Genomic DNA, 24,259 nt, shown 5'->3' with positions numbered 1-24,259 from the left:
TATGTTGTTGTTCCATCACGGACATTTCAGGAAATATTGAATTTTATGTGACATAATGCAGATTAAGTTAGTATCAGAACGCGATAATGTAGATTCCATATCTATTCAAATAATCTCGTCAGTTGTTTCCACCTGAAATTTACATATGTTTCCGCGCTTTTAGTGACACACAGACATAACGTCATATTGAACTATTAATTGACAGCACCAAAATCATTTTGCATTGGCCGGGAATCGAACCCAGGCCTCCCGCGTGGCAGGCGAGAATTCTACCACTGAACCACCAATGCGATATGTTGTTGTTCCATCACGGACATTTCAGGAAATATTGAATTTTATGTGACATAATGCAGATTAAGTTAGTATCAGAACTCGATAATGTAGATTCCATATCTATACAAATAATCTAGTCAGTTGTTTCCACCTGAAATTTACATACGCCTTGCATGGGCAATGTGCGAGATATCCGCGCTTTTAGTGACATACAGAAATAGCGTCATATTGAACTATTAATTGACAGCACCAAAATCATTTTGCATTGGCCGCGAATCGAACCCGGGCCTCCCGCGTGGCAGGCGAGAATTCTACCACTGAACCACCAATGCGATATGTTGTTGTTCCATCACGGACATTTCAGGAAATATTGAATTTTATGTGACATAATGCAGATCAAGTTAGTATCAGAACGCGATAATGTAGATTCCATATCTATACAAATAATCTAGTCAGTTGTTTCCACCTGAAATTTACATATATGTCGCACAGTCAATGTGCGAGATTTCTGCGCTTTTCGTGACACACAGACGTCATATTGAAATCTTAATTGACAGCACCAAAATCATTTTGCATTGGCCGGGAATCGAACCCGAGCCTCCCGCGTGGCAGGCGAGAATTCTACCACTGAACCACCAATGCGATATGTTGTTGATCCATCACGGACATTTCGGAAAATATTAAATTTTATGTGACATAATGCAGATTAAGTTAGTATCAGTACTCGATAATGTAGATTCCATATATATACAAATAATCTAGTCAGTTGTTTCCAACTGAAATTTACATACGTCTCGCATGGGCAATGTGCGAGATTTCCGCGCTTTTAGTGACACACAGAAATAACATCATATTGAACTATTAATTGACAGCACAAAATCATTTTGCATAGGCCGGGAATCTACCACTGAACCACCAATGCGATATGTTGTTGTTCCATCACGGACATTTCAGGAAATATTGAATTTTATGTGACATAATGCAGATTAAGTTAGTATCAGAACTCGATAATGTAGATTCCATATCTATACAAATAATCTAGTCAGTTGTTTCCACCTGAAATTTACATACGCCTTGCATGGGCAATGTGCGAGATATCCGCGCTTTTAGTGACATACAGAAATAGCGTCATATTGAACTATTAATTGACAGCACCAAAATCATTTTGCATTGGCCGGGAATCGAACCCGGGCCTCCCGCGTGGCAGGCGAGAATTCTACCACTGAACCACCAATGCGATATGTTGTTGTTCCATCACGGACATTTCAGGAAATATTGAATTTTATGTGACATAATGCAGATCAAGTTAGTATCAGAACGCGATAATGTAGATTCCATATATATACAAATAATCTAGTCAGTTGTTTCCACCTGAAAATTAGATATGTCTCGCATGGGCAATGTGCGAGATTTCCGCGCTTTTAGTGACACACACAAATAACGTCATATTGAACTATTAATTGACAGCACCAAAATCATTTTGCATTTGCATTGGCATTTCAGGAAATATTGAATTTTATGTGACATAATGCAGATTAACTTAGTATCAGAACTCGATAATGTAGATTCCATATCTATACAAATAATCTAGTCAATTGTTTCCACCTGAAATTTACATACGTCTCGCATGGGCAATGTGCGAGATTTCCGCGCTTTTAGTGACACACAGAAATAACGTCATATTGAACTATTAATTGACAGCACCAAATTCATTTTGCATTGGCCGGGAATCGAACCCGGGCCTCCCGCGTGGCAGGCGAGAATTCTACCACTGAACCACCAATGCGATATGTTGTTGTTCCATCACGGACATTTCAGGAAATATTAAATTTTATGTGACATAATGCAGATTAAGTTAGTATCAGTACTCGATAATGTAGATTCCATATATATACAAATAATCTAGTCAGTTGTTTCCACCTGAAATTTACATACGTCTCGCATGGGCAATGTGCGAGATTTCCGCGCTTTTAGTGACACACAGAAATGACGTCATATTGAACTATTAATTGACAGCACCAAAATCATTTTGCATAGGCCGGGAATCTACCACTGAACCACCAATGCGATATGTTGTTGTTCCATCACGGACATTTCAGGAAATATTGAATTTTATGTGACATAATGCAGATCAGTTAGTATTAGAACGCGATAATGTAGATTCCATATCTATACAAATAATCTAGTCAGTTGTTTCCACCTGAAATTTACATATATGTCGCACAGTCAATGTGCGAGATTTCTGCGCTTTTCGTGACACACAGACGTCATATTGAAATATTAATTGACAGCACCAAAATCATTTTGCATTGGCCGGGAATCGAACCCGAGCCTCCCGCGTGGCAGGCGAGAATTCTACCACTGAACCACCAATGCGATATGTTGTTGATCCATCACGGACATTTCAGAAAATATTAAATTTTATGTGACATAATGCAGATTAAGTTAGTATCAGTACTCGATAATGTAGATTCCATATATATACAAATAATCTAGTCAGTTGTTTCCACCTGAAATTTACATACGTCTCGCATGGGCAATGTGCTAGATTTCCGCGCTTTTAGTGACACACAGAAATAACGTCATATTGAACTATTAATTGACAGCACAAAATCATTTTGCATAGGCCGGGAATCTACCACTGAACCACCAATGCGATATGTTGTTGTTCCATCACGGACATTTCAGGAAATATTGAATTTTATGTGACAAAATGCAGATTAAGTTAGTATCAGAACTCGATAATGTAGATTCCATATCTATACAAATAATCTAGGCAGTTGTTTCCACCTGAAATTTACATACGCCTTGCATGGGCAATGTGCGAGATATCCGCGCATTTAGTGACATACAGAAATAGCGTCATATTGAACTATTAATTGACAGCACCAAAATCAGTTTGCATTGGCCGGGAATCGAACCCGGGCCTCCCGCATGGCAGGCGAGAATTCTACCACTGAACCACCAATGCGCTATGTTTTTGTTCCATCACGGACATTTCAGGAAATATTGAATTTTATGTGACATAATGCAGATTAAGTTAGTATCAGTACTCGATAATGTAGATTCCATATCTATACAAATAATCTAGTCAGTTGTTTCCACCTGAAAATTACATATGTCTCGCATGGGCAATGTGCGAGATTTCCGCGCTTTTAGTGACACACAGAAATAACGTCATATTGAACTATTAATTGACAGCACCAAAATCATTTTGCATTGGCCGGGAATCTACCACTGAGCCACCAATGCGAAATGTTGTTGTTCCATCACGGACATTTCAGGAAATATTAAATTTTATGTGACATAATGCAGATTAAGTTAGTATCAGTACTCGATAATGTAGATTCCATATATATACAAATAATCTAGTCAGTTGTTTCCACCTGAAATTTACATACGTCTCGCATGGGCAATGTGCGAGATTTCCGCGCTTTTAGTGACACACAGAAATGACGTCATATTGAACTATTAATTGACAGCACCAAAATCATTTTGCATAGGCCGGGAATCTACCACTGAACCACCAATGCGATATGTTGTTGTTCCATCACGGACATTTCAGGAAATATTGAATTTTATGTGACATAATGCAGATTAAGTTAGTATCAGAACTCGATAATGTAGATTCCATATCTATACAAATAATCTAGTCAGTTGTTTCCACCTGAAATTTACATACGCCTTGCATGGGCAATGTGCGAGATATCCGCGCTTTTAGTGACATACAGAAATATCGTCATATTGAACTATTAATTGACAGCACCAAAATCATTTGTCATTGGCCGGGAATCGAACCCGGGCCTCCCGCGTGGCAGGCGAGAATTCTACCACTGAACCATCAATGCGCTATGTTTTTGTTCCATCACGGACATTTCAGGAAATATTGAATTTTATGTGTCATAATGCAGATTAAGTTAGTATCAGTACTCGATAATGTAGATTCCATATCTATACAAATAATCTAGTCAGTTGTTTCCACCTGAAATTTACATACGTCTCGCATGGGCAATGTGCGAGATTTCCGCGCTTTTAGTGACACACAGAAATGACGTCATATTGAACTATTAATTGACAGCACCAAAATCATTTTGCATAGGCCGGGAATCTACCACTGAACCACCAATGCGATATGTTGTTGTTCCATCACGGACATTTCAGGAAATATTAAATTTTATGTGACATAATGCAGATTAAGTTAGTATCAGTACTCGATAATGTAGATTCCATATATATACAAATAATCTAGTCAGTTGTTTCCACCTGAAATTTACATACGTCTCGCATGGGCAATGTGCGAGATTTCCGCGCTTTTAGTGACACACAGAAATGGCGTCATATTGAACTATTAATTGACAGCACCAAAATCATTTTGCATAGGCCGGGAATCTACCACTGAACCACCAATGCGATATGTTGTTGTTCCATCACGGACATTTCAGGAAATATTGAATTTCATGTGACATAATGCAGATTAAGTTAGTATCGGAACTCGATAATGTAGATTCCATATCTATACAAATAATCTAGTCAGTTGTTTCCACCTGAAATTTACATACGCCTTGCATGGGCAATGTGCGAGATATCCGCGCTTTTAGTGACATACAGAAATAGCGTCATATTGAACTATTAATTGACAGCACCAAAATCATTTTGCATTGGCCGGGAATCGAACCCGGGCCTCCCGCGTGGCAGGCGAGAATTCTACCACTGAACCACCAATGCGCTATGTTTTTGTTCCATCACGGACATTTCAGGAAATATTGAATTTTATGTGTCATAATGCAGATTAAGTTAGTATCAGTACTCGATAATGTAGATTCCATATCTATACAAATAATCTAGTCAGTTGTTTCCACCTGAAATTTACATACGTCTCGCATGGGCAATGTGCGAGATTTCCGCGCTTTTAGTGACACACAGAAATGACGTCATATTGAACTATTAATTGACAGCACCAAAATCATTTTGCATAGGCCGGGAATCTACCACTGAACCACCAATGCGATATGTTGTTGTTCCATCACGGACATTTCAGGAAATATTAAATTTTATGTGACATAATGCAGATTAAGTTAGTATCAGTACTCGATAATGTAGATTCCATATATGTACAAATAATCTAGTCAGTTGTTTCTACCTGAAGTTTACATACGTCTCGCATGGGCAATGTGCGAGATTTCCGCGCTTTTAGTGACACACAGAAATGACGTCATATTGAACTATTAATTGACAGCACCAAAATCATTTTGCATAGGCCGGGAATCTACCACTGAACCACCAATGCGATATGTTGTTGTTCCATCACGGACATTTCAGGAAATATTGAATTTTATGTGACATAATGCAGATTAAGTTAGTATCAGAACTCGATAATGTAGATTCCATATCTATACAAATAATCTAGTCAGTTGTTTCCACCTAAAATTTACATACGCCTTGCATGGGCAATGTGCGAGATATCCGCGCTTTTAGTGACATACAGAAATAGCGTCATATTGAACTATTAATTGACAGCACCAAAATCATTTTGCATTGGCCGGGAATCGAACCCGGGCCTCCCGCGTGGCAGGCGAGAATTCTACCACTGAACCACCAATGCGATATGTTGTTGTTCCATCACGGACATTTCAGGAAATATTGAATTTTATGTGACATAATGCAGATTAAGTTAGTATCAGAACTCGATAATGTAGATTCCATATCTATACAAATAATCTAGTCAGTTGTTTCCACCTGAAATTTACATACGCCTTGCATGGGCAATGTGCGAGATATCCGCGCTTTTAGTGACATACAGAAATATCGTCATATTGAACTATTAATTGACAGCACCAAAATCATTTGTCATTGGCCGGGAATCGAACCCGGGCCTCCCGCGTGGCAGGCGAGAATTCTACCACTGAACCACCAATGCGCTATGTTTTTGTTCCATCACGGACATTTCAGGAAATATTGAATTTTATGTGTCATAATGCAGATTAAGTTAGTATCAGTACTCGATAATGTAGATTCCATATCTATACAAATAATCTAGTCAGTTGTTTCCACCTGAAATTTACATACGTCTCGCATGGGCAATGTGCGAGATTTCCGCGCTTTTAGTGACACACAGAAATGACGTCATATTGAACTATTAATTGACAGCACCAAAATCATTTTGCATAGGCCGGGAATCTACCACTGAACCACCAATGCGATATGTTGTTGTTCCATCACGGACATTTCAGGAAATATTAAATTTTATGTGACATAATGCAGATTTAGTTAGTATCAGTACTCGATAATGTAGATTCCATATATATACAAATAATCTAGTCAGTTGTTTCCACCTGAAATTTACATACGTCTCGCATGGGCAATGTGCGAGATTTCCGCGCTTTTAGTGACACACAGAAATGGCGTCATATTGAACTATTAATTGACAGCACCAAAATCATTTTGCATAGGCCGGGAATCTACCACTGAACCACCAATGCGATATGTTGTTGTTCCATCACGGACATTTCAGGAAATATTGAATTTTATGTGACATAATGCAGATTAAGTTAGTATCGGAACTCGATAATGTAGATTCCATATCTATACAAATAATCTAGTCAGTTGTTTCCACCTGAAATTTACATACGCCTTGCATGGGCAATGTGCGAGATATCCGCGCTTTTAGTGACATACAGAAATAGCGTCATATTGAACTATTAATTGACAGCACCAAAATCATTTTGCATTGGCCGGGAATCGAACCCGGGCCTCCCGCGTGGCAGGCGAGAATTCTACCACTGAACCACCAATGCGCTATGTTTTTGTTCCATCACGGACATTTCAGGAAATATTGAATTTTATGTGTCATAATGCAGATTAAGTTAGTATCAGTACTCGATAATGTAGATTCCATATCTATACAAATAATCTAGTCAGTTGTTTCCACCTGAAATTTACATACGTCTCGCATGGGCAATGTGCGAGATTTCCGCGCTTTTAGTGACACACAGAAATGACGTCATATTGAACTATTAATTGACAGCACCAAAATCATTTTGCATAGGCCGGGAATCTACCACTGAACCACCAATGCGATATGTTGTTGTTCCATCACGGACATTTCAGGAAATATTAAATTTTATGTGACATAATGCAGATTAAGTTAGTATCAGTACTCGATAATGTAGATTCCATATATATACAAATAATCTAGTCAGTTGTTTCTACCTGAAGTTTACATACGTCTCGCATGGGCAATGTGCGAGATTTCCGCGCTTTTAGTGACACACAGAAATGACGTCATATTGAACTATTAATTGACAGCACCAAAATCATTTTGCATAGGCCGGGAATCTACCACTGAACCACCAATGCGATATGTTGTTGTTCCATCACGGACATTTCAGGAAATATTGAATTTTATGTGACATAATGCAGATTAAGTTAGTATCAGAACTCGATAATGTAGATTCTATATCTATACAAATAATCTAGTCAGTTGTTTCCACCTGAAATTTACATACGCCTTGCATGGGCAATGTGCGAGATATCCGCGCTTTTAGTGACATACAGAAATAGCGTCATATTGAACTATTAATTGACAGCACCAAAATCATTTTGCATTCGCCGGGAATCGAACCCGGGCCTCCCGCGTGGCAGGCGAGAATTCTACCACTGAACCACCAATGCGCTATGTTTTTGTTCCATCACGGACATTTCAGGAAATATTGAATTTTATGTGACATAATGCAGATTAAGTTAGTATCAGAACTCGATAATGTAGATTCCATATCTATACAAATAATCTAGTCAGTTGTTTCCACCTGAAATTTACATACGCCTTGCATGGGCAATGTGCGAGATATCCGCGCTTTTAGTGACATACAGAAATATCGTCATATTGAACTATTAATTGACAGCACCAAAATCATTTTGCATAGGCCGGGAATCTGCCACTGAACCACCAATGCGATATGTTGTTGTTCCATCACGGACATTTCAGGAAATATTAAATTTTATGTGACATAATGCAGATTAAGTTAGTATCAGTACTCGATAATGTAGATTCCATATATATACAAATAATCTAGTCAGTTGTTTCCACCTGAAATTTACATACGTCTCGCATGGGCAATGTGCGAGATTTCCGCGCTTTTAGTGACACATAGAAATGGCGTCATATTGAACTATTAATTTACAGCACCAAAATCATTTTGCATAGGCCGGGAATCTACCACTGAACCACCAATGCGATATGTTGTTGTTCCATCACGGACATTTCAGGAAATATTGAATTTTATGTGACATAATGCAGATTAAGTTAGTATCAGAACTCGATAATGTAGATTCCTTATCTATACAAATAATCTAGTCAGTTGTTTCCACCTGAAATTTACATACGCCTTGCATGGGCAATGTGCGAGATATCCGCGCTTTTAGTGACATACAGAAATAGCGTCATATTGAACTATTAATTGACAGCACCAAAATCATTTTTCATTGGCCGGGAATCGAACCCGGGCCTCCCGCGTGGCAGGCGAGAATTCTACCACTGAACCACCAATGCGCTATGTTTATGTTCCATCACGGACTTTTCAGGAAATATTGAATTTTATGTGTCACAATGCAGATTAAGTTAGTATCAGTACTCGAAAATGTAGATTCCATATCTATACAAATAATCTAGTCAGTTGTTTCCACCTGAAATTTACATACGTCTCGCATGGGCAATGTGCGAGATTTCCGCGCTTTTAGTGACACACAGAAATGACGTCATATTGAACTATTAATTGACAGCACCAAAATCATTTTGCATAGGCCGGGAATCTACCACTGAACCACCAATGCGATATGTTGTTGTTCCATCACGGACATTTCAGGAAATATTGAATTTTATGTGATATAATGCAGATTAAGTTAGTATCAGAACTCGATAATGTAGATTCTATATCTATACAAATAATCTAGTCAGTTGTTTCCACCTGAAATTTACATACGCCTTGCATGGGCAATGTGCGAGATATCCGCGCTTTTATTGACATACAGAAATAGCGTCATATTGAACTATTAATTGACAGCACCACAATCATTTTGCATTGGCCGGGAATCGAACCCGGGCCTCCCGCGTGGCAGGCGAGAATTCTACCACTGAACCACCAATGCGCTATGTTTTTGTTCCATCACGGACATTTCAGGAAATATTAAATTTTATGTGACATAATGCAGATTAAGTTAGTATCAGTACTCGATAATGTAGATTCCATATATATACAAATAATCTAGTCAGTTGTTTCCACCTGAAATTTACATACGTCTCGCATGGGCAATGTGCGAGATTTCCGCGCTTTTAGTGACACACAGAAATGACGTCATATTGAACTATTAATTGACAGCACCAAAATCATTTTGCATAGGCCGGGAATCTACCACTGAACCACCAATGCGATATGTTGTTGTTCCATCACGGACATTTCAGGAAATATTGAATTTTATGTGACATAATGCAGATTAAGTTAGTATCAGAACTCGATAATGTAGATTCCATATCTATACAAATAATCTAGTCAGTTGTTTCCACCTAAAATTTACATACGCCTTGCATGGGCAATGTGCGAGATATCCGCGCTTTTTGTGACACACAGAAATGACGTCATATTGAACTATTAATTGACAGCACCAAAAACATTTTGCATTGGCCGGAATCGAACCCGGGCCTCCCGCGTGGCAGGCGAGAATTCTACCACTGAACCACCAATGTGCTATGTTTTTGTTCCATCACGGACATTTCAGGAAATATTGAATTTTATGTGTCATAATGCAGATTAAGTTAGTATCAGTACTCGATAATGTAGATTCCATATCTATACAAATAATCTAGTCAGTTGTTTCCACCTGAAATTTACATACGTCTCGCATGGGCAATGTGCGAGATTTCCGCGCTTTTAGTGACACACAGAAATGACGTCATATTGAACTATTAATTGACAGCACCAAAATCATTTTGCATAGGCCGGGAATCTACCACTGAACCACCAATGCGATATGTTGTTGTTCCATCACGGACATTTCAGGAAATATTGAATTTTATGTGACATAATGCAGATTAAGTTAGTATCAGAACTCGATAATGTAGATTCCATATCTATACAAATAATCTAGTCAGTTGTTTCCACCTGAAATTTACATACGCCTTGCATGGGCAATGTGCGAGATATCCGCGCTTTTAGTGACATACAGAAATAGCGTCATATTGAACTATTAATTGACAGCACCAACATCATTTTGCATTGGCCGGGAATCGAACCCGGGCCTCCCGCGTGGCAGGCGAGAATTCTACCACTGAACCACCAATGCGCTATGTTTTTGTTCCATCACGGACATTTCAGGAAATATTGAATTTTATGTGACATAATGCAGATTAAGTTAGTATCAGAACTCGATAATGTAGATTCCATATCTATACAAATAATCTAGTCAGTTGTTTCCACCTGAAATTTACATACGCCTTGCATGGGCAATGTGCGAGATATCCGCGCTTTTAGTGACATACAGAAATAGCGTCATATTGAACTATTAATTGACAGCACCAACATCATTTTGCATTGGCCGGGAATCGAACCCGGGCCTCCCGCGTGGCAGGCGAGAATTCTACCACTGAACCACCAATGCGCTATGTTTTTGTTCCATCACGGACATTTCAGGAAATATTAAATTTTATGTGACATAATGCAGATTAAGTTAGTATCAGTACTCGATAATGTAGATTCCATATATATACAAATAATCTAGTCAGTTGTTTCCACCTGAAATTTACATACGTCTCGCATGGGCAATGTGCGAGATTTCCGCGCTTTTAGTGACACACAGAAATGACGTCATATTGAACTATTAATTGACAGCACCAAAATCATTTTGCATAGGCCGGGAATCTACCACTGAACCACCAATGCGATATGTTGTTGTTCCATCACGGACATTTCAGGAAATATTGAATTTTATGTGATATAATGCAGATTAAGTTAGTATCAGAACTCGATAATGTAGATTCTATATCTATACAAATAATCTAGTCAGTTGTTTCCACCTGAAATTTACATACGCCTTGCATGGGCAATGTGCGAGATATCCGCGCTTTTATTGACATACAGAAATAGCGTCATATTGAACTATTAATTGACAGCACCACAATCATTTTGCATTGGCCGTGAATCGAACCCGGGCCTCCCGCGTGGCAGGCGAGAATTCTACCACTGAACCACCAATGCGCTATGTTTTTGTTCCATCACGGACATTTCAGGAAATATTGAATTTTATGTGTCATAATGCAGATTAAGTTAGTATCAGTACTCGATAATGTAGATTCCATATATATACAAATAATCTAGTCAGTTGTTTCCACCTGAAATTTACATACGTCTCGCATGGGCTATGTGCGAGATTTCCGCGCTTTTAGTGACACACAGAAATGACGTCATATTGAACTATTAATTGACAGCACCAAAATCATTTTGCATAGGCCGGGAATCTACCACTGAACCACCAATGCGATATGTTGTTGTTCCATCACGGACATTTCAGGAAATATTGAATTTTATGTGACATAATTCAGATTAAGTTAGTATTAGAACTCGATAATGTAGATTCCATATCTATACAAATAATCTAGTCAGTTGTTTCCACCTGAAATTTACATACGCCTTGCATGGGCAATGTGCGAGATATCCGCGCTTTTAGTGACATACAGAAATAGCGTTATATTGAAATATTAATTGACAGCACCAAAATCATTTTGCATTGGCCGGGAATCGAACCCGGGCCTCCCGCGTGGCAGGCGAGAATTCTACCACTGAACCACCAATGCGCTATGTTTTTGTTCCATCACGGACATTTCAGGAAATATTGAATTTTATGTGTCATAATGCAGATTAAGTTAGTATCAGTACTCGATAATGTAGATTCCATATCTATACAAATAATCTAGTCAGTTGTTTCCACCTGAAATTTACATACGTCTCGCATGGGCAATGTGCGAGATTTCCGCGCTTTTAGTGACACACAGAAATGACGTCATATTGAACTATTAATTGACAGCACCAAAATCATTTTGCATAGGCCGGGAATCTACCACTGAACCACCAATGCGATATGTTGTTGTTCCATCACGGACATTTCAGGAAATATTGAATTTTATGTGACATAATGCAGATTAAGTTAGTATCAGAACTCGATAATGTAGATTCCATATCTATACAAATAATCTAGTCAGTTGTTTCCACCTGAAATTTACATACGCCTTGCATGGGCAATGTGCGAGATATCCGCGCTTTTAGTGACATACAGAAATAGCGTCATATTGAACTATTAATTGACAGCACCAACATCATTTTGCATTGGCCGGGAATCGAACCCGGGCCTCCCGCGTGGCAGGCGAGAATTCTACCACTGAACCACCAATGCGCTATGTTTTTGTTCCATCACGGACATTTCAGGAAATATTGAATTTTATGTGTCATAATGCAGATTAAGTTAGTATCAGTACTCGATAATGTAGATTCCATATCTATACAAATAATCTAGTCAGTTGTTTCCACCTGAAAATTACATATGTCTCGCATGGGCAATGTGCGAGATTTCCGCGCTTTTAGTGACACACAGAAATAACGTCATATTGAACTATTAATTGACAGCACCAAAATCATTTTGCATTGGCCGGGAATCTACCACTGAACCACCAATGCGATATGTTGTTGTTCCATCACGGACATTTCAGGAAATATTGAATTTTATGTCACAGTGACATAATGCAGATTAAGTTAGTATCAGAACGCGATAATGTAGATTCCATATCTATTCAAATAATCTCGTCAGTTGTTTCCACCTGAAATTTACATATGTTTCCGCGCTTTTAGTGACACACAGACATAACGTCATATTGAACTATTAATTGACAGCACCAAAATCATTTTGCATTGGCCGGGAATCTACCACTGAACCACCAATGCGATATGTTGTTGTTCCATCACGGACATTTCAGGAAATATTGAATTTTATGTGACATAATGCAGATTAAGTTAGTATCAGTACTCGATAATGTAGATTCCATATATATACAAATAATCTAGTCAGTTGTTTCCACCTGAAATTTACATACGTCTCGCATGGGCAATGTGCGAGATTTCCGCGCTTTTAGTGACACACAGAAATGACGTCATATTGAACTATTAATTGACAGCACCAAAATCATTTTGCATAGGCCGGGAATCTACCACTGAACCACCAATGCGATATGTTGTTGTTCCATCACGGACATTTCAGGAAATATTGAATTTTATGTGACATAATGCAGATTAAGTTAGTATCAGAACTCGATAATGTAGATTCCATATCTATACAAATAATCTAGTCAGTTGTTTCCACCTAAAATTTACATACGCCTTGCATGGGCAATGTGCGAGATATCCGCGCTTTTTGTGACACACAGAAATGACGTCATATTGAACTATTAATTGACAGCACCAAAATCATTTTGCATTGGCCGGAATCGAACCCGGGCCTCCCGCGTGGCAGGCGAGAATTCTACCACTGAACCACCAATGTGCTATGTTTTTGTTCCATCACGGACATTTCAGGAAATATTGAATTTTATGTGTCATAATGCAGATTAAGTTAGTATCAGTACTCGATAATGTAGATTCCATATCTATACAAATAATCTAGTCAGTTGTTTCCACCTGAAATTTACATACGTCTCGCATGGGCAATGTGCGAGATTTCCGCGCTTTTAGTGACACACAGAAATGACGTCATATTGAACTATTAATTGACAGCACCAAAATCATTTTGCATAGGCCGGGAATCTACCACTGAACCACCAATGCGATATGTTGTTGTTCCATCACGGACATTTCAGGAAATATTGAATTTTATGTGACATAATGCAGATTAAGTTAGTATCAGAACTCGATAATGTAGATTCCATATCTATACAAATAATCTAGTCAGTTGTTTCCACCTGAAATTTACATACGCCTTGCATGGGCAATGTGCGAGATATCCGCGCTTTTAGTGACATACAGAAATAGCGTCATATTGAACTATTAATTGACAGCACCAACATCATTTTGCATTGGCCGGGAATCGAACCCGGGCCTCCCGCGTGGCAGGCGAGAATTCTACCACTGAACCACCAATGCGCTATGTTTTTGTTCCATCACGGACATTTCAGGAAATATTGAATTTTATGTGACATAATGCAGATTAAGTTAGTATCAGAACTCGATAATGTAGATTCCATATCTATACAAATAATCTAGTCAGTTGTTTCCACCTGAAATTTACATACGCCTTGCATGGGCAATGTGCGAGATATCCGCGCTTTTAGTGACATACAGAAATAGCGTCATATTGAACTATTAATTGACAGCACCAACATCATTTTGCATTGGCCGGGAATCGAACCCGGGCCTCCCGCGTGGCAGGCGAGAATTCTACCACTGAACCACCAATGCGCTATGTTTTTGTTCCATCACGGACATTTCAGGAAATATTAAATTTTATGTGACATAATGCAGATTAAGTTAGTATCAGTACTCGATAATGTAGATTCCATATATATACAAATAATCTAGTCAGTTGTTTCCACCTGAAATTTACATACGTCTCGCATGGGCAATGTGCGAGATTTCCGCGCTTTTAGTGACACACAGAAATGACGTCATATTGAACTATTAATTGACAGCACCAAAATCATTTTGCATAGGCCGGGAATCTACCACTGAACCACCAATGCGATATGTTGTTGTTCCATCACGGACATTTCAGGAAATATTGAATTTTATGTGATATAATGCAGATTAAGTTAGTATCAGAACTCGATAATGTAGATTCTATATCTATACAAATAATCTAGTCAGTTGTTTCCACCTGAAATTTACATACGCCTTGCATGGGCAATGTGCGAGATATCCGCGCTTTTATTGACATACAGAAATAGCGTCATATTGAACTATTAATTGACAGCACCACAATCATTTTGCATTGGCCGTGAATCGAACCCGGGCCTCCCGCGTGGCAGGCGAGAATTCTACCACTGAACCACCAATGCGCTATGTTTTTGTTCCATCACGGACATTTCAGGAAATATTGAATTTTATGTGTCATAATGCAGATTAAGTTAGTATCAGTACTCGATAATGTAGATTCCATATATATACAAATAATCTAGTCAGTTGTTTCCACCTGAAATTTACATACGTCTCGCATGGGCTATGTGCGAGATTTCCGCGCTTTTAGTGACACACAGAAATGACGTCATATTGAACTATTAATTGACAGCACCAAAATCATTTTGCATAGGCCGGGAATCTACCACTGAACCACCAATGCGATATGTTGTTGTTCCATCACGGACATTTCAGGAAATATTGAATTTTATGTGACATAATTCAGATTAAGTTAGTATTAGAACTCGATAATGTAGATTCCATATCTATACAAATAATCTAGTCAGTTGTTTCCACCTGAAATTTACATACGCCTTGCATGGGCAATGTGCGAGATATCCGCGCTTTTAGTGACATACAGAAATAGCGTTATATTGAAATATTAATTGACAGCACCAAAATCATTTTGCATTGGCCGGGAATCGAACCCGGGCCTCCCGCGTGGCAGGCGAGAATTCTACCACTGAACCACCAATGCGCTATGTTTTTGTTCCATCACGGACATTTCAGGAAATATTGAATTGTATGTGTCATAATGCAGATTAAGTTAGTATCAGTACTCGATAATGTAGATTCCATATCTATACAAATAATCTAGTCAGTTGTTTCCACCTGAAATTTACATACGTCTCGCATGGGCAATGTGCGAGATTTCCGCGCTTTTAGTGACACACAGAAATGACGTCATATTGAACTATTAATTGACAGCACCAAAATCATTTTGCATAGGCCGGGAATCTACCACTGAACCACCAATGCGATATGTTGTTGTTCCATCACGGACATTTCAGGAAATATTGAATTTTATGTGACATAATGCAGATTAAGTTAGTATCAGAACTCGATAATGTAGATTCCATATCTATACAAATAATCTAGTCAGTTGTTTCCACCTGAAATTTACATACGCCTTGCATGGGCAATGTGCGAGATATCCGCGCTTTTAGTGACATACAGAAATAGCGTCATATTGAACTATTAATTGATAGCACCAACATCATTTTGCATTGGCCGGGAATCGAACCCGGGCCTCCCGCGTGGCAGGCGAGAATTCTACCACTGAACCACCAATGCGCTATGTTTTTGTTCCATCACGGACATTTCAGGAAATATTGAATTTTATGTGTCATAATGCAGATTAAGTTAGTATCAGTACTCGATAATGTAGATTCCATATCTATACAAATAATCTAGTCAGTTGTTTCCACCTGAAAATTACATATGTCTCGCATGGGCAATGTGCGAGATTTCCGCGCTTTTAGTGACACACAGAAATAACGTCATATTGAACTATTAATTGACAGCACCAAAATCATTTTGCATTGGCCGGGAATCTACCACTGAACCACCAATGCGATATGTTGTTGTTCCATCACGGACATTTCAGGAAATATTGAATTTTATGTCACAGTGACATAATGCAGATTAAGTTAGTATCAGAACGCGATAATGTAGATTCCATATCTATTCAAATAATCTCGTCAGTTGTTTCCACCTGAAATTTACATATGTTTCCGCGCTTTTAGTGACACACAGACATAACGTCATATTGAACTATTAATTGACAGCACCAAAATCATTTTGCATTGGCCGGGAATCGAACCCGGGCCTCCCGCGTGGCAGGCGAGAATTCTACCACTGAACCACCAATGCAATATGTTGTTGTTCCATCACGGACATTTCAGGAAATATTGAATTTTATGTGACATAATGCAGATTAAGTTAGTATCAGTACTCGATAATGTAGATTCCATATCTATACAAATAATCTAGTCAATTGTTTCCACCTGAAATTTACATACGTCTCGCATGGGCAATGTGCGAGATTTCCGCGCTTTTAGTTACACACAGAAATAACATCATATTGAACTATTAATTGACAGCACCAAAATCATTTTGCATTGGCCGGGAATCGAACCCGGGCCTCCCGCGTGGCAGGCGAGAATTCTACCACTGAACCACCAATGCGACATGTTGTTGTTCCATCACGGACATTTCAGGAAATATTGAATTTTATGTGACATAATGCAGATCAAGTTAGTATCAGAACGCGATAATGTAGATTCCATATCTATACAAATAATCTAGTCAGATGTTTCCACCTGAAATTTACATATATGTCGCACAGTCAATGTGCGAGATTTCTGCGCTTTTCGTGACACACAGACGTCATATTGAAATATTAATTGACAGCACCAAAATCATTTTGCATTGGCCGGGAATCGAACCCGGGCCTCCCGCATGGCAGGCGAGAATTCTACCACTGAACCACCAATGCGCTGTGTTTTCTTTCCATCACGGACATTTCAGGAAATATTGAATTTTATGTGACATAATGCAGATTACGTTAGTATCAGTACTCGATAATGTAGATTCCATATCTATACAAATAATCTAGTCAATTGTTTCCACCTGAAATTTACATACGTCTCGCATGGGCAATGTGCGAGATTTCCGCGCTTTTAGTGACACACAGAAATAACGTCATATTGAACTATTAATTGACAGCACAAAATCATTTTGCATAGGCCGGGAATCTACCACTGAACCACCAATGCGATATGTTGTTGTTCCATCACGGACATTTCAGGAAATATTGAATTTTATGTGACATAATGCAGATTAAGTTAGTATCAGAACTCGATAATGTAGATTCCATATATATACAAATAATCTAGTCAGTTGTTTCCACCTGAAATTTACATACGTCTCGCATGGGCAATGTGCGAGATTTCCGCGCTTTTAGTGACACACAGAAATAACGTCATATTGAACTATTAATTGACAGCACCAAAATCATTTTGCATTGGCCGGGAATCGAACCCGGGCCTCCCGCGTGGCAGGCGAGAATTCTACCACTGAACCACCTATGCGATATGTTGTTGTTCCATCACGGACATTTCAGGAAATATTAAATTTTATGTGACATAATGCAGATTAAGTTAGTATCAGTACTCGATAATGTAGATTCCATATATATACAAATAATCTAGTCAGTTGTTTCCACCTGAAATTTACATACGTCTCGCATGGGCAATGTGCGAGATTTCCGCGCTTTTAGTGACACACAGAAATGACGTCATATTGAACTATTAATTGACAGCACCAAAATCATTTTGCATAGGCCGGGAATCTACCACTGAACCACCAATGCGATATGTTGTTGTTCCATCACGGACATTTCAGGAAATATTGAATTTTATGTGACATAATGCAGATTAAGTTAGTATCAGAACTCGATAATGTAGATTCCATATCTATACAAATAATCTAGTCAGTTGTTTCCACCTGAAATTTACATACGCCTTGCATGGGCAATGTGCGAGATATCCGCGCTTTTAGTGACATACAGAAATAGCGTCATATTGAACTATTAATTGACAGCACCAAAATCATTTTGCATTGGCCGGGAATCGAACCCGGGCCTCCCGCGTGGCAGGCGAGAATTCTACCACTGAACCACCAATGCGATATGTTGTTGTTCCATCACGGACATTTCAGGAAATATTGAATTTTATGTGACATAATGCAGATTAAGTTAGTATCAGTACTCGATAATGTAGATTCCATATCTATACAAATAATCTAGTCAGATGTTTCCACCTTAAATTTACATATATGTCGCACAGTCAATGTGCGAGATTTCTGCGCTTTTCGTGACACACAGACGTCATATTGAAATATTAATTGACAGCACCAAAATCATTTTGCATTGGCCGGGAATCGAACCCGGGCCTCCCGCATGGCAGGCGAGAATTTTACCACTAAACCACCAATGCGCTATGTTTTTGTTCCATCACGGACATTTCAGGAAATATTGAATTTTATGTGACATAATGCAGATCAAGTTAGTATCAGAACGCGATAATGTAGATTCCATATATATACAACTAATCTAGTCAGTTGTTTCCACCTGAAAATTACATATGTCTCGCATGGGCAATGTGCGAGATTTCCGCGCTTTTAGTGACACACAGAAATAACGTCATATTGAACTATTAATTGACAGCACCAAAATCATTTTGCATTGGCCGGGAATCTACCACTGAACCACCAATGCGATATGTTGTTGTTCCATCACGGACATTTCAGGAAATATTGAATTTTATGTGACATAATGCAGATTAAGTTAGTATCAGAACGCGATAATGTAGATTCCATATCTATTCAAATAATCTCGTCAGTTGTTTCCACCTGAAATTTACATATGTTTCCGCGCTTTTAGTGACACACAGACATAACGTCATATTGAACTATTAATTGACAGCACCAAAATCATTTTGCATTTGCATTGGCATTTCAGGAAATATTGAATTTTATGTGACATAATGCAGATTAAGTTAGTATCAGAACTCGATAATGTAGATTCCATATCTATACAAATAATCTAGTCAATTGTTTCCACCTGAAATTTACATACGTCTCGCATGGGCAATGTGCGAGATTTCCGCGCTTTTAGTGAAACACAGAAATAACGTCATATTGAACTATTAATTGACAGCACCAAAATCATTTTGCATTGGCCGGGAATCGAACCCGGTCCTCCCGCGTGGCAGGCGAGAATTCTACCACTGAACCACCAATGCGATATGTTGTTGTTCCATCACGGACATTTCAGGAAATATTAAATTTTATGTGACATAATGCAGATTAAGTTAGTATCAGTACTCGATAATGTAGATTCCATATATATACAAATAATCTAGTCAGTTGTTTCCACCTGAAATTTACATACGTCTCGCCTGGGCAATGTGCGAGATTTCCGCGCTTTTAGTGACACACAGAAATGACGTCATATTGAACTATTAATTGACAGCACCAAAATCATTTTGCATAGGCCGGGAATCTACCACTGAACCACCAATGCGATATGTTGTTGTTCCATCACGGACATTTCAGGAAATATTGAATTTTATGTGACATAATGCAGATCAAGTTAGTATCAGAACGCGATAATGTAGATTCCATATCTATACAAATAATCTAGTCAGTTGTTTCCACCTGAAATTTACATACGCCTTGCATGGGCAATGTGCGAGATATCCGCGCTTTTAGTGACATACAGAAATAGCGTCATATTGAACTATTAATTGACAGCACCAAAATCATTTTGCATTGGCCGGGAATCGAACCCGGGCCTCGCGCGTGGCAGGCGAGAATTCTACCACTGAACCACCAATGCGATATGTTGTTGTTCCATCACGGACATTTCAGGAAATATTGAATTTTATGTGACATAATGCAGATCAAGTTAGTATCAGAACGCGATAATGTAGATTCCATATCTATACAAATAATCTAGTCAGTTGTTTCCACCTGAAATTTACATATATGTCGCACAGTCAATGTGCGAGATTTCTGCGCTTTTCGTGACACACAGACGTCATATTGAAATCTTAATTGACAGCACCAAAATCATTTTGCATTGGCCGGGAATCGAACCCGAGCCTCCCGCGTGGCAGGCGAGAATTCTACCACTGAACCACCAATGCGATATGTTGTTGATCCATCACGGACATTTCAGAAAATATTAAATTTTATGTGACATAATGCAGATTAAGTTAGTATCAGTACTAGATAATGTAGATTCCATATATATACAAATAATCTAGTCAATTGTTTCCACCTGAAATTTACATACGTCTCGCATGGGCAATGTGCGAGATGTCCGCGCTTTTAGTGACACACAGAAATAACGTCATATTGAACTATTATTTGACAGCACCAAAATCATTTTGCATTGGCCGGGAATCGAACCCGGGCCTCCCGCGTGGCAGGCGAGAATTCTACCACTGAACCACCAATGCGATATGTTGTTGTTCCATCACGGACATTTCAGGAAATATTGAATTTTATGTGACATAATGCAGATTAAGTTAGTATCAGAACTCGATAATGTAGATTCCATATCTATACAAATAATCTAGTCAGTTGTTTCCACCTGAATTTTACATACGCCTTGCATGGGCAATGTGCGAGATATCCGCGCTTTTAGTGACATACAGAAATAGCTTCATATTGAACTATTAATTGACAGCACCAAAATCATTTTGCATTGGCCGGGAATCGAACCCGGGCCTCCCGCGTGGCAGGCGAGAATTCTACCACTGAACCACCAATGCGATATGTTGTTGTTCCATCACGGACATTTCAGGAAATATTGAATTTTATGTGACATAATGCAGATCAAGTTAGTATCAGAACGCGATAATGTAGATTCCATATCTATACAAATAATCTAGTCAGTTGTTTCCACCTGAAATTTACATATATGTCGCACAGTCAATGTGCGAGATTTCTGCGCTTTTCGTGACACACAGACGTCATATTGAAATATTAATTGACAGCACCAAAATCATTTTGCATTGGCCGGGAATCTAACCCGAGCCTCCCGCGTGGCAGGCGAGAATTCTACCACTGAACCACCAATGCGATATGTTGTTGATCCATCACGGACATTTCAGAAAATATTAAATTTTATGTGACATAATGCAGATTAAGTTAGTATCAGTACTCGATAATGTAGATTCCATATATATACAAATAATCTAGTCAGTTGTTTCCACCTGAAATTTACATACGTCTCGCATGGGCAATGTGCGAGATTTCCGCGCTTTTAGTGACACACAGAAATGACGTCATATTGAACTATTAATTGACAGCACCAAAATCATTTTGCATAGGCCGGGAATCTACCACTGAACTACCAATGCGATATGTTGTTGTTCCATCACGGACATTTCAGGAAATATTGAATTTTATGTGACATAATGCAGATTAAGTTAGTATCAGAACTCGATAATGTAGATTCCATATCTATACAAATAATCTAGTCAGTTGTTTCCACCTGAAATTTACATACGCCTTGCATGGGCAATGTGCGAGATATCCGCGCTTTTAGTGACATACAGAAATAGCGTCATATTGAACTATTAATTGACAGCACCGAAATCATTTTGCATTGGCCGGGAATCGAACCCGGCCTCCCGCGTGGCAGGCGAGAATTCTACCACTGAACCACCAATGCGATATGTTGTTGTTCCATCACGGACATTTCAGGAAATATTAAATTTTATGTGACATAATGCAGATTAAGTTAGTATCAGTACTCGATAATGTAGATTCCATATATATACAAATAATCTAGTCAGTTGTTTCCACCTGAAATTTACATACGTCTCGCATGGGCAATGTGCGAGATTTCCGCGCTTTTAGTGACACACAGAAATGACGTCATATTGAACTATTAATTGACAGCACCAAAATCATTTTGCATAGGCCGGGAATCGACCACTGAACCACCAATGCGATATGTTGTTGTTCCATCACGGACATTTCAGGAAATATTAAATTTTATGTGACATAATGCAGATTAAGTTAGTATCAGTACTCGATAATGTAGATTCCATATATATACAAATAATCTAGTCAGTTGTTTCCACCTGAAATTTACATACGTCTCGCATGGGCAATGTGCGAGATTTCCGCGCTTTTAGTGACACACAGAAATGACGTCATATTGAACTATTAATTGACAGCACCAAAATCATTTTGCATAGGCCGGGAATCGACCACTGAACCACCAATGCGATATGTTGTTGTTCCATCACGGACATTTCAGGAAATATTGAATTTTATGTGACATAATGCAGATTAAGTTAGTATCAGAACTCGATAATGTAGATTCCATATCTATACAAATAATCTAGTCAGTTGTTTCCACCTGAAATTTACATACGTCTCGCATGGGCAATGTGCGAGATTTCCGCGCTTTTAGTGACACACAGAAATGACGTCATATTGAACTATTAATTGACAGCACCAAAATCATTTTGCATAGGCCGGGAATCTACCACTGAACCACCAATGCGATATGTTGTTGTTCCATCACGGACATTTCAGGAAATATTGAATTTTATGTGACATAATGCAGATTAAGTTAGTATCAGAACTCGATAATGTAGATTCCATATCTATACAAATAATCTAGTCAGTTGTTTCCACCTGAAATTTACATACGCCTTGCATGGGCAATGTGCGAGATATCCGCGCTTTTAGTGACATACAGAAATAGCGTCATATTGAACTATTAATTGACAGCACCAAAATCATTTTGCATTGGCCGGGAATGGAACCCGGGCCTCCCGCGTGGCAGGCGAGAATTCTACCACTGAACCACCAATGCGTTATGTTTTTGTTCCATCACGGACATTTCAGGAAATATTGAATTTTATGTGTCATAATGCAGATTAAGTTAGTATCAGTACTCGATAATGTAGATTCCATATCTATACAAATAATCTAGTCAGTTGTTTCCACCTGAAATTTACATACGTCTCGCATGGGCAATGTGCGAGATTTCCGCGCTTTTAGTGACACACAGAAATGACGTCATATTGAACTATTAATTGACAGCACCAAAATCATTTTGCATAGGCCGGGAATCTACCACTGAACCACCAATGCGATATGTTGTTGTTCCATCACGGACATTTCAGGAAATATTAAATTTTATGTGACATAATGCAGATTAAGTTAGTATCAGTACTCGATAATGTAGATTCCATATATATACAAATAATCTAGTCAGTTGTTTCCACCTGAAATTTACATACGTCTCGCATGGGCAATGTGCGAGATTTCCGCGCTTTTAGTGACACACAGAAATGACGTCATATTGAACTATTAATTGACAGCACCAAAATCATTTTGCATAGGCCGGGAATCTACCACTGAACCACCAATGCGATATATTGTTGTTCCATCACGGACATTTCAGGAAA

At 38.6% G+C, this 24,259-nt stretch overlaps 19 non-coding genes across 19 annotated transcripts; all 19 read right to left on the bottom strand.

Moving 5' to 3' along the window:
- Nucleotides 1-1,439: 1,439 nt before the first annotated feature.
- Nucleotides 1,440-1,510, bottom strand: TRNAG-GCC (transfer RNA glycine (anticodon GCC)). The gene has a single exon. It is a non-coding gene; the product is annotated as a tRNA-Gly (tRNA).
- Nucleotides 1,511-1,988: 478 nt separating this feature from the next.
- TRNAG-GCC (transfer RNA glycine (anticodon GCC)) lies at nt 1,989-2,059 on the bottom strand. Its single transcript has one exon. It is a non-coding gene; the product is annotated as a tRNA-Gly (tRNA).
- Nucleotides 2,060-4,927: 2,868 nt separating this feature from the next.
- On the bottom strand, nt 4,928-4,998 carry TRNAG-GCC (transfer RNA glycine (anticodon GCC)). The gene has a single exon. It is a non-coding gene; the product is annotated as a tRNA-Gly (tRNA).
- Nucleotides 4,999-5,804: 806 nt separating this feature from the next.
- Nucleotides 5,805-5,875, bottom strand: TRNAG-GCC (transfer RNA glycine (anticodon GCC)). Its single transcript has one exon. It is a non-coding gene; the product is annotated as a tRNA-Gly (tRNA).
- Nucleotides 5,876-6,996: 1,121 nt separating this feature from the next.
- On the bottom strand, nt 6,997-7,067 carry TRNAG-GCC (transfer RNA glycine (anticodon GCC)). Its single transcript has one exon. It is a non-coding gene; the product is annotated as a tRNA-Gly (tRNA).
- Nucleotides 7,068-9,346: 2,279 nt separating this feature from the next.
- TRNAG-GCC (transfer RNA glycine (anticodon GCC)) lies at nt 9,347-9,417 on the bottom strand. The gene has a single exon. It is a non-coding gene; the product is annotated as a tRNA-Gly (tRNA).
- Nucleotides 9,418-10,537: 1,120 nt separating this feature from the next.
- TRNAG-GCC (transfer RNA glycine (anticodon GCC)) lies at nt 10,538-10,608 on the bottom strand. Its single transcript has one exon. It is a non-coding gene; the product is annotated as a tRNA-Gly (tRNA).
- A 244-nt stretch (nt 10,609-10,852) lies between these two features.
- Nucleotides 10,853-10,923, bottom strand: TRNAG-GCC (transfer RNA glycine (anticodon GCC)). Its single transcript has one exon. It is a non-coding gene; the product is annotated as a tRNA-Gly (tRNA).
- Nucleotides 10,924-12,044: 1,121 nt separating this feature from the next.
- TRNAG-GCC (transfer RNA glycine (anticodon GCC)) lies at nt 12,045-12,115 on the bottom strand. Its single transcript has one exon. It is a non-coding gene; the product is annotated as a tRNA-Gly (tRNA).
- A 525-nt stretch (nt 12,116-12,640) lies between these two features.
- Nucleotides 12,641-12,711, bottom strand: TRNAG-GCC (transfer RNA glycine (anticodon GCC)). The gene has a single exon. It is a non-coding gene; the product is annotated as a tRNA-Gly (tRNA).
- Nucleotides 12,712-14,376: 1,665 nt separating this feature from the next.
- Nucleotides 14,377-14,447, bottom strand: TRNAG-GCC (transfer RNA glycine (anticodon GCC)). The gene has a single exon. It is a non-coding gene; the product is annotated as a tRNA-Gly (tRNA).
- Nucleotides 14,448-14,691: 244 nt separating this feature from the next.
- TRNAG-GCC (transfer RNA glycine (anticodon GCC)) lies at nt 14,692-14,762 on the bottom strand. The gene has a single exon. It is a non-coding gene; the product is annotated as a tRNA-Gly (tRNA).
- A 1,121-nt stretch (nt 14,763-15,883) lies between these two features.
- Nucleotides 15,884-15,954, bottom strand: TRNAG-GCC (transfer RNA glycine (anticodon GCC)). The gene has a single exon. It is a non-coding gene; the product is annotated as a tRNA-Gly (tRNA).
- Nucleotides 15,955-16,479: 525 nt separating this feature from the next.
- TRNAG-GCC (transfer RNA glycine (anticodon GCC)) lies at nt 16,480-16,550 on the bottom strand. The gene has a single exon. It is a non-coding gene; the product is annotated as a tRNA-Gly (tRNA).
- Nucleotides 16,551-17,058: 508 nt separating this feature from the next.
- On the bottom strand, nt 17,059-17,129 carry TRNAG-GCC (transfer RNA glycine (anticodon GCC)). The gene has a single exon. It is a non-coding gene; the product is annotated as a tRNA-Gly (tRNA).
- A 244-nt stretch (nt 17,130-17,373) lies between these two features.
- Nucleotides 17,374-17,444, bottom strand: TRNAG-GCC (transfer RNA glycine (anticodon GCC)). The gene has a single exon. It is a non-coding gene; the product is annotated as a tRNA-Gly (tRNA).
- A 1,430-nt stretch (nt 17,445-18,874) lies between these two features.
- TRNAG-GCC (transfer RNA glycine (anticodon GCC)) lies at nt 18,875-18,945 on the bottom strand. Its single transcript has one exon. It is a non-coding gene; the product is annotated as a tRNA-Gly (tRNA).
- Nucleotides 18,946-21,212: 2,267 nt separating this feature from the next.
- Nucleotides 21,213-21,283, bottom strand: TRNAG-GCC (transfer RNA glycine (anticodon GCC)). Its single transcript has one exon. It is a non-coding gene; the product is annotated as a tRNA-Gly (tRNA).
- Nucleotides 21,284-21,527: 244 nt separating this feature from the next.
- On the bottom strand, nt 21,528-21,598 carry TRNAG-GCC (transfer RNA glycine (anticodon GCC)). Its single transcript has one exon. It is a non-coding gene; the product is annotated as a tRNA-Gly (tRNA).
- Nucleotides 21,599-24,259: the final 2,661 nt, after the last annotated feature.

This window comes from Saccoglossus kowalevskii, chromosome 17 (assembly GCF_978046115.1).
Source record: "Saccoglossus kowalevskii chromosome 17, keSacKowa6.1, whole genome shotgun sequence".
In the NCBI taxonomy this organism is placed as follows: Eukaryota; Metazoa; Hemichordata; class Enteropneusta; family Harrimaniidae; genus Saccoglossus; species Saccoglossus kowalevskii.
Note: the sequence above shows the minus strand (reverse complement) of the source record. Positions and strands in the feature narration are given on the sequence as shown.